Source organism: Symphalangus syndactylus, chromosome 5, assembly GCF_028878055.3.
Source record: "Symphalangus syndactylus isolate Jambi chromosome 5, NHGRI_mSymSyn1-v2.1_pri, whole genome shotgun sequence".
Lineage (NCBI taxonomy): Eukaryota > Metazoa > Chordata > Mammalia > Primates > Hylobatidae > Symphalangus > Symphalangus syndactylus.
The window spans coordinates 4,725,478-4,737,979 of record NC_072427.2 but is presented as its reverse complement, the minus strand read 5'-3'; the positions used below and the strand labels follow the sequence as shown (position 1 = coordinate 4,737,979).

Sequence of the window (12,502 nt, the reverse complement as noted above, 5' to 3'; positions counted from 1 at the left end):
GTTTTTTTTCTCCTATAGTTTTTGAGCTCTTTATATGTTCTGGTTATTAATCTCTTGTCAGATGGGTAGTTTGCAGGTATTTTCTCCCATTCTGTGAGTTGTCTCTTTACTTTGTTGACTCTTTCCTTCACTGCGCAGAAGCTTTTTAGCTTGATATGATCCCATTTGTCCATTTTTGCTTTGGTTGCCTGTGCTTTTGAGGTCTTGCTGAAGAAATCTTTGCCTACTTCAATGTCCTGGAGAACTTACCCAATTTCTTTTTTTTTTTTTTTTTTTTTAGCAGTTTCGTAGTTTGAGGTCTTAGATTTAAGTTTTTAGTTCATTTTGATTTCATTTTTGTATATGGTGAGAGATAGGGGTTTACACTCATTTTTCTGCATATGAATATCCAATTTTCGCAGCAACACTTATTGAAGAAACTGTCCTTTTCCCAATGTATGTTCTTGGAACCTTTGTCAAAAATGAGTTCACTGTAGATGTATAAATTTATTTTTGGGTTCTCTCTTCTGTTCCACTGGTCTATGTGTCTGTTTTTATGCCAGTACTGTGCAGTTTGGTTTACTATAGCTCTGTAGTATAATTTGAAGTCAGGTAATGTGGTTCCTCCAGTTTTGTTCTTTTTGCTTAGGATAACTTTGACTATTCTGGGTCTTTTATATTTCCATATATATTTTAAGATTTTTTTTTCTATTTCTGTGAAGAATGTCGTTGATATATTGAACTGGATTGCACTGAATCTGTAGATTGTTTTTGATAGTATAAACATTTTAACAATATTAATTCTTTCAATTCATAAACACAAAAAGTCTTCACTTTTTGAGTCCTCTTGCATTTCTTGCATCAGTGTTTTCTAGTTTTCATTGTAGAGATGTTTCACTTATTTGGTTAATTCCTAAGTATTTTATTTTATTTGTAGCTATTGTAAATGAGATTACATTCTGGATTTATTTTTCAGATTGTTCACCGTTAGCATGTAGAAATGCTACAGATTTTTGGAGATTAATTTTGTATCCCGCAACTTTATTGAATTTGTTTATCAGTCCTAGTAGTTTCATGGTGGAGTCTTTAGCTTTTTCCTAATGGAAGATCATATCATCTGAAAACAAGCATAATTTGACTTCTTCCTTTCTGATGTGGATGGCCTCTATTTCTTTCTCTTGTCTGATTGCTCTGGCTAGGACTTCCAGTACTATTAATATGTCAAATAAAGTGGTGAACATGAGCATCCTTGTCATATTCCAGACCTTAGAGAAAAAGCTTTCAGTTTTTCTCCATTCAGTAGGATGCTAGCTGTGGGTCTGTCATATATGGCTTTTATTATGTTGAGTTATGTTCCTTCTATACCCAGTTTTTTGAGGGTTTTTATCATGAAGGGACGTTGAATCGTACCAAATGCTTTTTCAGTATCAAATGAAATAATCATGATTTTGTTCTTCATTCTGTTGGTATGGTGTATCATATTGATTTGCATATGTTAAACCATCCTTGAATCCCAGGGGTAAATCACACTTGATCATGATGAATGATCTTTTTCATGTGTTGTTGAATTTGGTTTGCTAGTATTTTTTAAGGATTTTTCATCAATATTCATCAGCAATATTAGGCCGTAGTTTTCTCTTCTTGCTTTGTCTTTCTCTGGCTTTGGTATCAGGGTCATACTGGCCTTGTAGAAAGAGTTTGGAAGTATTCCCTCTTTCTTCACATTTTTAAAATTTATTATTTTTTTTATTATACTTTAGGGTACATGTGCACAATGTGCAGGTTTGTTACATATGTATACATGTGCCATGTTGGTGTGCTGCACCCATTAACTCGTCATTTACATTAGGTATATCTCCTAATGCTGTCCCTCCCCCCATCCCCCACCCCACAACAGTCCTCGGTGTGTGATGTTCCCCTTCCTGTGTCCGTGTGTTGTCATTGTTTAATTCCCACCTATGAGTGAGAACATGTGGTGTTTGGTTTTTTGTCCTTGCGATAGTTTGTAGTTTGAGTAGGATTGGCATTAGTTATTCTTTAAATGTTTGGTAGAATTTGGAAATGAAGCCATTGAGTCTCAGGCTTTTTTAGTCCATTTAAATTTAATGTTATTATTGATAAGTAAGGATTTACTGCTGCCCTTTTAAAATTTGTGTTCTGGTTGTTTCGTGGCCTTCCTTCCATCCTTCCTTCTTTCCATCTTCCTTTTGGTGAAGGTCATTTTCTCTGATGGTATGATTTAATTTCTTGCTTTTTATTTTTCATGTATCTGTTGTACATTTTTTGATTTGAGATTTCCATCAGACAGTAAACCCTATCTTATAATAATCCATTATTTTAAGTTGATAACAACTTAAAACTGCTCGTATAAACAAACACACAAACTAACATGCAAAAAGAAAACTAATAAAAACTCTGAACTTCATCCTCCCAGTTTTTAACTTTTTTTTGTTGCTATATATATATATATATATATATATATATATATATATAATCTCTTTAAAGTAAATACAGGGTTTTGCCATGTTGGCCAGGTTGGACTTGAACTCCTGACCTCAAGTGATCCATCTGCTTTGACCTCTGAAAGTGCTGGGATTACAGGTGTGAGCCACAGCACCTGGCCTGTTTCTATTTATTTCTTATTGTACAGTCTATGTCTTGAAGAGTTGTTGTCATTATTTTTGATTGGTTCATCTTTTAGTCTTCCTACTTAAGAGTAGTTTACACACTACATAGTGTTATAATATTCTGTGTTTCAGAAATATTTTAAATAATTTTAAAGTAATATTATTATCAGTGAATTTTGTACCTTCAGAGGATTTTTTTATTGCTTATTAACATCCTTTTCTTTCTGATTGAGTGCTCCCTTTATCATTTCTTGTGGGACAGGTCTCAACTTCTGTTTGTCTGGGAAAGTATTTCTCCTTCATGTCTGAAGGACAATTTCACCAGATGTACTATTCTAGGGTAAAAGTTTTTCTTTCAGCACTTTAAATATGTCATGCCACTTTCTCCTGGCCTGTAAGCTCTCCACTGAAACGTCTGCTGCCAAACATATTGGATCTCCATTGTTTATTTTCTCTTTTCTCTTGCTGCTTTTAGGATCTTTTCTTTATCCTTTACCTCTGGGAGTTTGCTTATTAAATGCTTTAAAGTAGTCAGACCTGAAGCTAGTACAGCACTGGGTCTCACTTAAGGTCTGCTATACCCACTCCCTGGCTATGGCCCATGTTCTTTAAAGGTCCCAGGGCTCTTCAGTCAGCTTGTGGTGAATGAGGCCTGGGACTCACCCTTCAGGACAGTGGGCTCCCCTCTGGCCCAGAGTAAGTCCAGAAATGCCATCCCAGAGCCAAGGCCTGGAATTGAGGACCCCAAAAGTCCACTTGGTGCTTTACCCCTCTGTGGCTGAGCTGATAGCTGAGGTTTAAGACAAAGTCCCCTTTACTTTTTCCTGTACTTTTCTCAAGCAGGAGAATCTCTCTCCATAGCCACCACAGCTGGGAATGTGCCAGTTCACACCTGAAGCCAGCACATCTCTGAGTCTCACCCAAGGCCTGCAGCTTACTACCTGGGTATAGCTGCTGCTGCTTCCGGGACGAAGGGCTTTTTAATCAGTAGGTTATGGATCCTGCTTGGACTTGGTTCTTCCCTTCAAGGCTGTGAGTTCCTTTCTGGCCCAAGGTATGTCTAGAAGTATTGTTCGAGAGTTAGGGCCAGATGATCCTGACCATTGTGTCCTATCCTGCTATGGCTAAGCTGGTATCTAAGATGTAAGACAAAAGTCCTCTTCACTCTTCTCTCCTCTCATCAAACATAGGGAAAAGGTCTCTTTTGGAGAGGTGCACTGTTCTGCCTGTGGTTGGGGAGGGATAATGTAAGCACTCCCTTAGCTGCACCAGCCAGTGTCTCAAAGGTCACGTGCCCCCCACTTCCTCAGTCGGCTGGCTCTGAGCCCAGCTCAGCACTAGGACTTGCCTAGGAATTGGAGTCTTTGTGTCCTAGACTGCCTTTCAGGTTTACATGGGGCCCCACAGCCCTCCAGCCCTGGGTGGTGAGGCTGGCTGGAACTCATCCTCCCACCACGTGGATGGGTGATTCCCTCTGGCTAGTGCTGGTTTAAACACACCCTCCGTGGTGAGTGTCAGCTGAGTTCAGCTCTGTTCTGCTTTCTGTGGTGACAGGTTAGCACTGAGTTCAATGCAAAGCCTCACAATTGCTGTGTTATCCCTGTTTCAAGTGTACAGATTATCTCCACCACACAGTGCTGTGGGTGGCTGGGGGAGCGGTGGCGTCACAACTTAAGACTGAATTCAAGACTCAAGAGGATAGAAAAGACATTTTCCATCCTCTTCAGTGCCTCTTTTAGTGATATTAAGTCTAAAACAGACACTATGATTGCCTACCTGATCTTTGGTTCCTATGAAGCTACTCCTTTTGTGTAGATAGTTGTCATACTTGGTGTTCTTGTGTGTGTGTGTGTGTGTGTGTGTGTGTGGCAGGGGTGGTGATCGGTGGAGACTTCTATTCAGCCATTTTGCATCTCCCCCACTTCCTAATTTTAAACCACTAGTGAGCAAGTCAGACTTAGCAGATAAAATCTCCAAGGGTCCCTGAGGAATCGCCACACTGACTTCTACAATGGTTGAACTAGTTTACAGTCCCACCAACAGTGTAAAAGTGTTCCTATTTCTCCACATCCTCTCCAGCACCTGTTGTTTCCTGACTTTTTAATGATGGCCATTCTAACTGGTGTGAGATGGTATCTCATTGTGGTTTTGATTTGCATTTCTCTGATGGCCAGTGATGATGAGCATTTTTTCATGTGTCTTTTGGCTGCATAAATGTCTTGAGAAGTGTCTGTTCATATCCTTCGCCCACTTTTTGATGGAGTTGTTTGTTTTTTTTTCTTGTAAATTTGTTGGAGTTCATTGTAGATTCTGGATATTAGCCGTTTGTCAGATGAGTAGACATTTGAGTTGCAAAAATTTTCTCCCATTCTGTAGGTTACCTCTTCACTCTGATGGTAGTTTCTTTTGCTGTGCAGAAGCTCTTTAGTTTAATTAGATCCCATTTGTCAATTTTGGCTTTTGTTGCCATTGCTTTTGGTGTTTTAGACATGATGGGCAAGGACTTCATGTCTAAAACACTAAAAGTAATTTGAAATTCTTAAAGTTATATTAAATTACATAATGATACTAATTAAATATCTGAATGATTTCCAATTAAAATCATTAAACCATTTTACCAAAACATGTTTCTAAAAATTATAAAATGGTTTCATCCATAAAATAGTTATATATGACAGACAATTCAAAATTTATGCTTATTTTTAGAGGTGGGATCCTACTCAGTAACCAAGGCTGAGGTGCAGTGGCATGATCATAACTCACTATAACCTGAACTCCTATCCTCAAGTGATCCTCCTGCCTCAACCTCCCGAGTAGCTCAGACTACGGGTATGCCCCACCAAGCCCAGATAATGTTTTTAAAAACCTTTGTAGAGACAGCATTTCACAGTGATGCCTAGGACGCTCTCAAACTTCTGGCCTTAAGGAACCCTCCTATCTTGGCCTTCCGATGGACTGGAATTGAAGGTGTAAACCACTGCTCCTAGCCTCAATTTAAGATTTCTTGATTCCTAGTTTATCACTAAAATTTAAAGTTACTGAGAGTTAAAATTTTTAATTCTCAGTGTAAAAAATGTGCAAATATTATCAAAAAGGCATAAAGTGTGTTCGAATAATTTTTTGTAATTCAGAGGTTTTTTAAAGATTGTTTCAAAATATAGATTTAGGAATAAAATATAAAACAATAGAAAAGAGTCCAGAAGTAGGAGAGAGAGAGGTATAAAAATAGTTATAGATATGAAGATATATTTCCAGTAAGAAAGTTTAAAAAATATAAATAATTTTATATGAGAAAGAATCTTGTATGGTACATTTTTGTCAGAAAGTAAAATGACTGGTTATTTCAGGAACTGAAAGTATAGGATAAAGCTGAAATTCAAGCATGTTGGAAATGATCTATGTAACTTGTGTTTAATAAGTTTTGTGAAAAGGAAAGTTATAAAAAATTTTTGTGTATAGTTAAGTTGGCTATAATTAAAAGAAAATTATTTTTAAAGATTGAACTTTGACATTAAAATACACTAACATAAAACTGGAAATTTTCGTTTGCTATATTTAAACAACGGGGTTTTTAAACTCTTGATTTGCTCTTGTTAACATTGCAAGAAGTTTTGATATTTAATTCTGTAATCCATTTTTTTGAAACTTGTCAGATTTATATATCAGAAGTTAGACTTTTGCTGTACCTTATTGCATGGGATTTGTAAGTCATACGTGATTACCTCCTGATATAGTTTGGACGATTGTCCCTACAAATCTCATATTGGAATGTAATTCCCAGTGTTAGAGGTGGGACCTGGTGGGAAGTGTTTGGGTCATGAATGGGTTGGTGCTCTTCCTATGGTGATGAGTTACTCTGAGATCTGGCTGTTACAAAGAGTTTGGGATCTCTCCCTTCTCTCTTACTCCCTCTGTCGCCATATGACATGGTGGCTCCCCTTTTTCCTTCTGCCATACTTGTAAGCTTCCCAAGGGCTCCCTAGAAGCAGATGCTGGTGCAATGCTTCTCATACAGCCTGCAGAAACCCTGGGCCAAATAAACCGCTTTTCCTTATAAATTACCCAGTCTCAGGTATTCCTTTACAGCAATGCAAAATGGACTAATACACCTTCTGTTCTTTCTTCTCTTGAATAGGTATATCTTTTTGCTTGGCTGGGATGATAACTGTCTCCTTCAACCTTTTCATTGACTTTTAACTTTTTTCCTCAGTTCAAACATTGCTGTTGTAGCCTGATGCTGCAGTGTTTATCTTGAAGTCTGAAGAAGCAATGTTTTCCTCCGGTGTAACTTGATTCTGTACTCTGGGCATTTCTTGATATATCTGAATTGTTTAATCAGAAAACTTCTCATGTTTTTACTAAGAGCCATGTATTCCCCTGCTCAAGGTACTAGTTTTATTGTTTATATTCCTTTATAACCTATGTATTCTCATAACTCTGAAAACACTCTCCCTGTGTGTGGTTAAATATAAGTATTCTTTTTATCAGGGTTTACTTCCTGGTTATCTACATGGACTTTGTATAAGGAGAAGAAATCACACAATAGTAGATTTTTATTTATTTATTTGATAGCTGGCTGAAAAAACACAGATTTTACATTTTACCAAGATAATTTCTTTTTCTTTTTTTTTTTTTGGAAACAGAGTCACCCAGGCTGGAGTACAGTGGTGGTATCTCAGCTCATTGCAACCTCTGCCTCCTGGGGCTTCAGCAATCCTCCCACCTCAGCCTCCTGAGTAGCTGGGACACCTGGCTAAATTTTGTATTTTTTTGTAGAGATGAGGCTTTGCCATGTTGCCTAGGCTGGTTTTGAACTCCTGGGCTCAAGCGATCCACCCCCTTGCGTTTCGCAAAGGGCTGGGATTATCGGCTTGAGCCACCACACCCAGCCTTCACATTGTCTTTATTACATTTTTGACTACTTGGAAAACTGAGCTTTAAAATTTTCACTTTTTTTTCTTTTTTTCCCCATCAATATGACTTTCTATATTGCTTTTGAGGTCTTTTGATTATCACCTTGGTTAAATGAATAACTTTTATTTTGCAATAACCTTTTATTCTGGTTAGACCAAGTGTTTTAAACTTTTGACATCTGTGATAAGTTCCCTTAGGGTTAAAATCCTAAATTAAGTCTTTTTGAATTAAGTAATTAGACTTTTTTTGTAAATTGTATCAGAGGCATTGTCAAATGACAAAGGATAATAGATCTTCTTTCAGTTAGATTTATGTGTATGTTTTTGATACAAATATTCCAAAAATTACATAAGGCTGGGGACAGTGGCTCATACTTATAATACCAGTGCTTTGGGAGGCCAAAGTGGGAGAATCACTTGAGGCCAGGAGTTTGAGACCAGCCTGAGCAACATGGCGAGGCCCTGTCTCTACAAAAAACAAAGTAGCTAAGCATGGTGGCATGTGCCTGTAGTCCTAGGTACCTGGGAGGCTGAGGCAAGAGGATCCCTTAAGCCCAGGAGTTTGAAGTTACAGTAAGCTATGGTCATGCCACTGCACTCCAGCCTGGTTGACACAGCAAGACTTTAATATATATACATTCTCTGTTTCTCTCTCTCTCTATATATATATGTGTGTGTGTGTGTGTGTGTGTGTGTGTGTGTATTATATAATATATATGAAACTGAATACATTGTCAGTTAGAATTTTGATTGTTAATTTTTTCCTAAAATTATATTTGTATGGATATTTTATTAATTTGAGGATTCCAAAGATTATATAAAATTTATAAATGCTTTGTGGTCTCAAAATGGCACTATCATAATTCTCATTATCTTAAAATGTTGGATGTAATATAATTAATTTACTTGTCGATGAAAAACTTTCATTAAGTTTTAATCATGGCTACTGTGCTTATACTAAGGTTATTCTGGATTATACTAATTAAAAAAATAGATGTGATCAAAAGTGTGTTTTCCAATAAATAGGCAAGTACGCATTCTGGGCTTGATGCTCGTGTCTTTACAACTACAAATAAAGACTATATCAACTTTTCCAGGAAAGAGTCTTCCTAGCTACATGGGACAATCAATGTTGGTCTTCTAAATGCAACCAGACCTGGTTTATGTCAACTGATTTATGACCAAAAGGGGGAACTTATGAGACAGAGTAGCAAATGTAAGAAGCCATGTTTGCTGTGTACACTTGTCAGCATAATGTCACACATTCCCTGACTCTGATGAAGTGCAGCTCTCCAAAAAATGCTTTGAAGACAAAACAGGATAGAGTACATGTTCCCCATGTCTCTTGTCTGAGCCTCTATATTCCTTAAAATATAAATTATCCTAATCCTTACCCTTTTCTACACAAAAGATAGTGTCTGACAGGGTTAGTGGTTATGCCCCTGTAATCTGTAACCAGATGTATCTACACCCAAACATTGATGTGATTCTGCTTTAATGTCGCTTCTGAGCAAGTCCAATATGACGCTGCACTTACTGGATCTTCACAGCTTCTATATAAACTGTGGGCTAAAAACCAGTGCCAGAAGAGTCTGACAGAACCTCTCTGAAAGACTTCTCTGAGGCTGTAATCCTCAGTCGCTTGTTCTCAGTAAGACCCCTAAATAAATCTAACTTTAATTTCTTAAAAGCTTAATTTTTTTCTTTAGTTGACACCAAAAATCTCCCCAGCCAGATCCACAAACTTTTTAGGTATTTTTCCAATTTTTGATATCATTCCAGGCAAGCGTTTTCTAACTCTCCCATCAGAATATGACTTTGATGCCTTTTCCTCAGCCTCCACTGACGATTTTTTCTCATTACCCTTGAAGCCCTTTCCAGTAGACTTCTTAAGCTCTTTCAAGTTTTCAATCTCCTTAAGGCTCATTCAGTGTTTACTCTCAGTTCCCAGAATGCTTTTCCAGGTTTTGGTATCATTTTCCTTGAAGTCTGTTCACCTTTCACTAACAGTCTTTGTGAAATCCTTCTGGCTTTTATCCATTGTCTGATTCCAAAACCAATGCCACATAGTTTAAGTTTATATTATATTAGAGTGACATCTTATTCCAGGTACCACAAACAACCTCAAAACTCAGAATCTTAAAACAAACTTAAAAGAATTGTGGACTTGTATTGGTGCAAGCAGGGCTTAGCTACATGATTCTGCCCCATGTGGTGTTAAGTGCAGCCATCTGTGGTATTCAGCCGGCAGCTGGGTAGTCTGGAGAGTTGAAGGTGGCCTCAGTGATGTGCCTGTTTTATAAGTGGATTGGATGAAATGTTGTGGTAAGGTGGACCTCTCTTGCTCTCTGTGTAGTTTGAGAAAAACATAGCAAGAGTGACCTTTCCTCCAGTTCCCAAGAAGTTCCTCATCTCCAGCTGACACCAACTCAGCCTGGACTTCATTGTCCACATCATTTTGGTCAAAAGCATTCAACAAGTCTCTAGGAAGTTCCAAACTTTCCCATATATTCCTGTCTTCTTTTGAGCCCTCCAAAGTGTTCCAACCTCTGCCTGTTACCCAGTTCCAAAGTCGCTTCCACATTTTCAAGTATCTTTATAGCAGTACCCTACTCTTTGTGGTACCAATTTACTTTATTAGTCCATTCTCACATTGCTTTAAAGATACTACCTGAGACTGGGTAATTTACCAAGGGAATAGGTTTAAATGAATCACGGTTCCACATGGCTGGGGTGGGAGCCCTCAGGAAACTTACAATCATGGTGGAAGGGGAAGCAGGTATGTCTTACATGGTGGCAGGTGAAAGAGCATGTGTGTGTGTGTGTGTGTGTGTGTGTGTGTGTGTGTGTGTAGGAAGAACTGTCAAGCACTTATAAAACCATAAGATCTCGTGAGCACTCACTATCACGAGAACAGCATGGGGAAAACCACCCCCATCATCCAATCACCTCCACTGGGTCCCACCCCTGACACATGGGGATTATGGGGATTACAATTTGAGATGAGATTTGGGTGGGGACACAGCCAAACCTGCCAACTGGTAAAGTTCTTGTTTCCAGCTGTCTTTTGTTTGTTTGTTTTTAAAAGAAAAACCAAAGAGAAGGCCATATAATCCACACCTGAACCAATCTGCAGCCAGCCAGAGCCTGCTGGGAAACGGCCTTTGAAGGGTGCTTTAATTCGTCCTGATGTACAGAGTGTATAGATCTTTTCACCTGGAAGTTGAGAGATCAGCATGCTCCCTACCAACCTGCCATACAACTGCCCATCAGCTCTCATCCTCCCACAGGATAAGCCTAATTCTGGCTCTGCAGACACTGGCAGCCACAGATGACAAATCCTGAGCCTCTGTGGGCTTCTCTCTTTGAACTGTACCTGGAGATGTAGGAAAATGCAGGAGAGGATAAGGGAAAAGAAACAAAAAACAAAGTGTCTGTATTATTTTCTGTGAAAGTCATTTAATGATTTTATCATGGTTTTCCCCTATCCTAGTTGCTTTGCCAAGTTCTTGGGAGCTAATAGAACCTGCTCTACCTGGGGTAACTGCTGCTCTGGGAGTTTGGAGAGTCCTGCTCATTGATTTGTGTTCCCCAGCAGGCACACAGGTGGCCATGTCAGATGGGGATGCCCAGGCTCTCAAGCCCGCTGCTCAGATGGGGCAGAGGACTCCCTCCTCGTCTCAGGGAGGCTGCACATGGCAGCTGTCACAGAAGTGCAGGGGCCCATCCAGAGCATCCTCTATGAATGTGCTGAACTCTTTGAGGTCATTGTGATGGTGCCCCTGGCTGCACCCACACATTTCGATACCTGAGTCCTCTGTGAAGTGGTGGTGTCTCCCAGGTGTCTTGTCTTTGCTGTCAGGAGGTGTGCTGCCATATGAGAGTGGTCATCTCTCAGCGGCTCCTCCTTACATTCTGAATCCTTGTCCAGGAAGGCCCCTGAGTCCAGCTTCCCAGGCTGGCCACAGATCCACTGGGTTCCACTCCTGGGGCTTTGGTGACTGGCTGTTTCTCGGTCAGCTGGTAGGTCGGAGGGGTTAGGGTCAGTGATGCTTGGGGTCTTGTGCTGCTTCTGCTGGGCCCAGACTAGTGGCCACTCTTCCAAGTGTCTCCCACAGCGTCACCTGCAGTGCCACACTGTGAAGGCAGCAGCTGCTGCTGCTGCTGCTGTAGCTGGAAGGCACTGTATGGGAGGGGAGGAGGTGGAGGTTACTTCACCACTTCCTCATAAGAAGGTAATACATAGTTTGGTGAAATAAGATGGAAGCACTGAGTAACTGTGGGCTTCTGCATAGGCAGTCAGGTTGATTTCATGTTGCTGCTGCTGGACTTGAGGGCTGTGCTTGGCTGTGGTGGCAGATGCAGCAGCAGCTCAGGATGATGGTGATGGTCCACACCAGCCAGAACCACCAATGTTCATAGTAGTAGTTATGACACTGAGACTGCCCACAGCAGTGTCCTGTTTTGTCACAGATGTAGCTTTGTTTGTTGGTACATACACAGGCTTCCTTATCCTGTGGGGGTTCAGCCCTGGCTGACAGGGGGCTGGGCAGTACCTAGAGGAGCAAGAGCTCCATGCCACCCAGGAGGCTTCTCCTGTCCATACTCCTCCTGCTCCTCCGGCACAGCGCGGGCACCTCCCTCCACCCTTGCTGCGCTTCTCCTCTACCCTCTTCTTCCTTCTTTTGTTCTTTTCCTGTAATACATTTTGAAATCAGATTGTGAGGCCTTCAGCTTTGTTCTTATTGCTCAAGAGTCCTTTAGCTATTCAGGGTCTTCTGTGGTTCCATATAAATTTTCAAATTGTGTTTTCTATTTCTGTGAAGAACGACATTGGAATTTTGATAAATATTGCATTAAACCTATAAATCACTTTGGACAGTAAGGACATTTTAAGAATATTAATTCTTCCCACCCATGAATGTAAAATATCTTTCCATGCACTTGTGTCATATACAATTTTTTCATCAATGTTTTATAGTG

General features: G+C 39.7%; 1 pseudogene; it reads right to left on the bottom strand.

Moving 5' to 3' along the window:
* Nucleotides 1–10,816: 10,816 nt before the first annotated feature.
* LOC129481968 (WW domain binding protein 1-like) lies at nt 10,817–12,123 on the bottom strand (annotated as a pseudogene).
* Between the last annotated feature and the right edge of the window lie 379 nt (nt 12,124–12,502).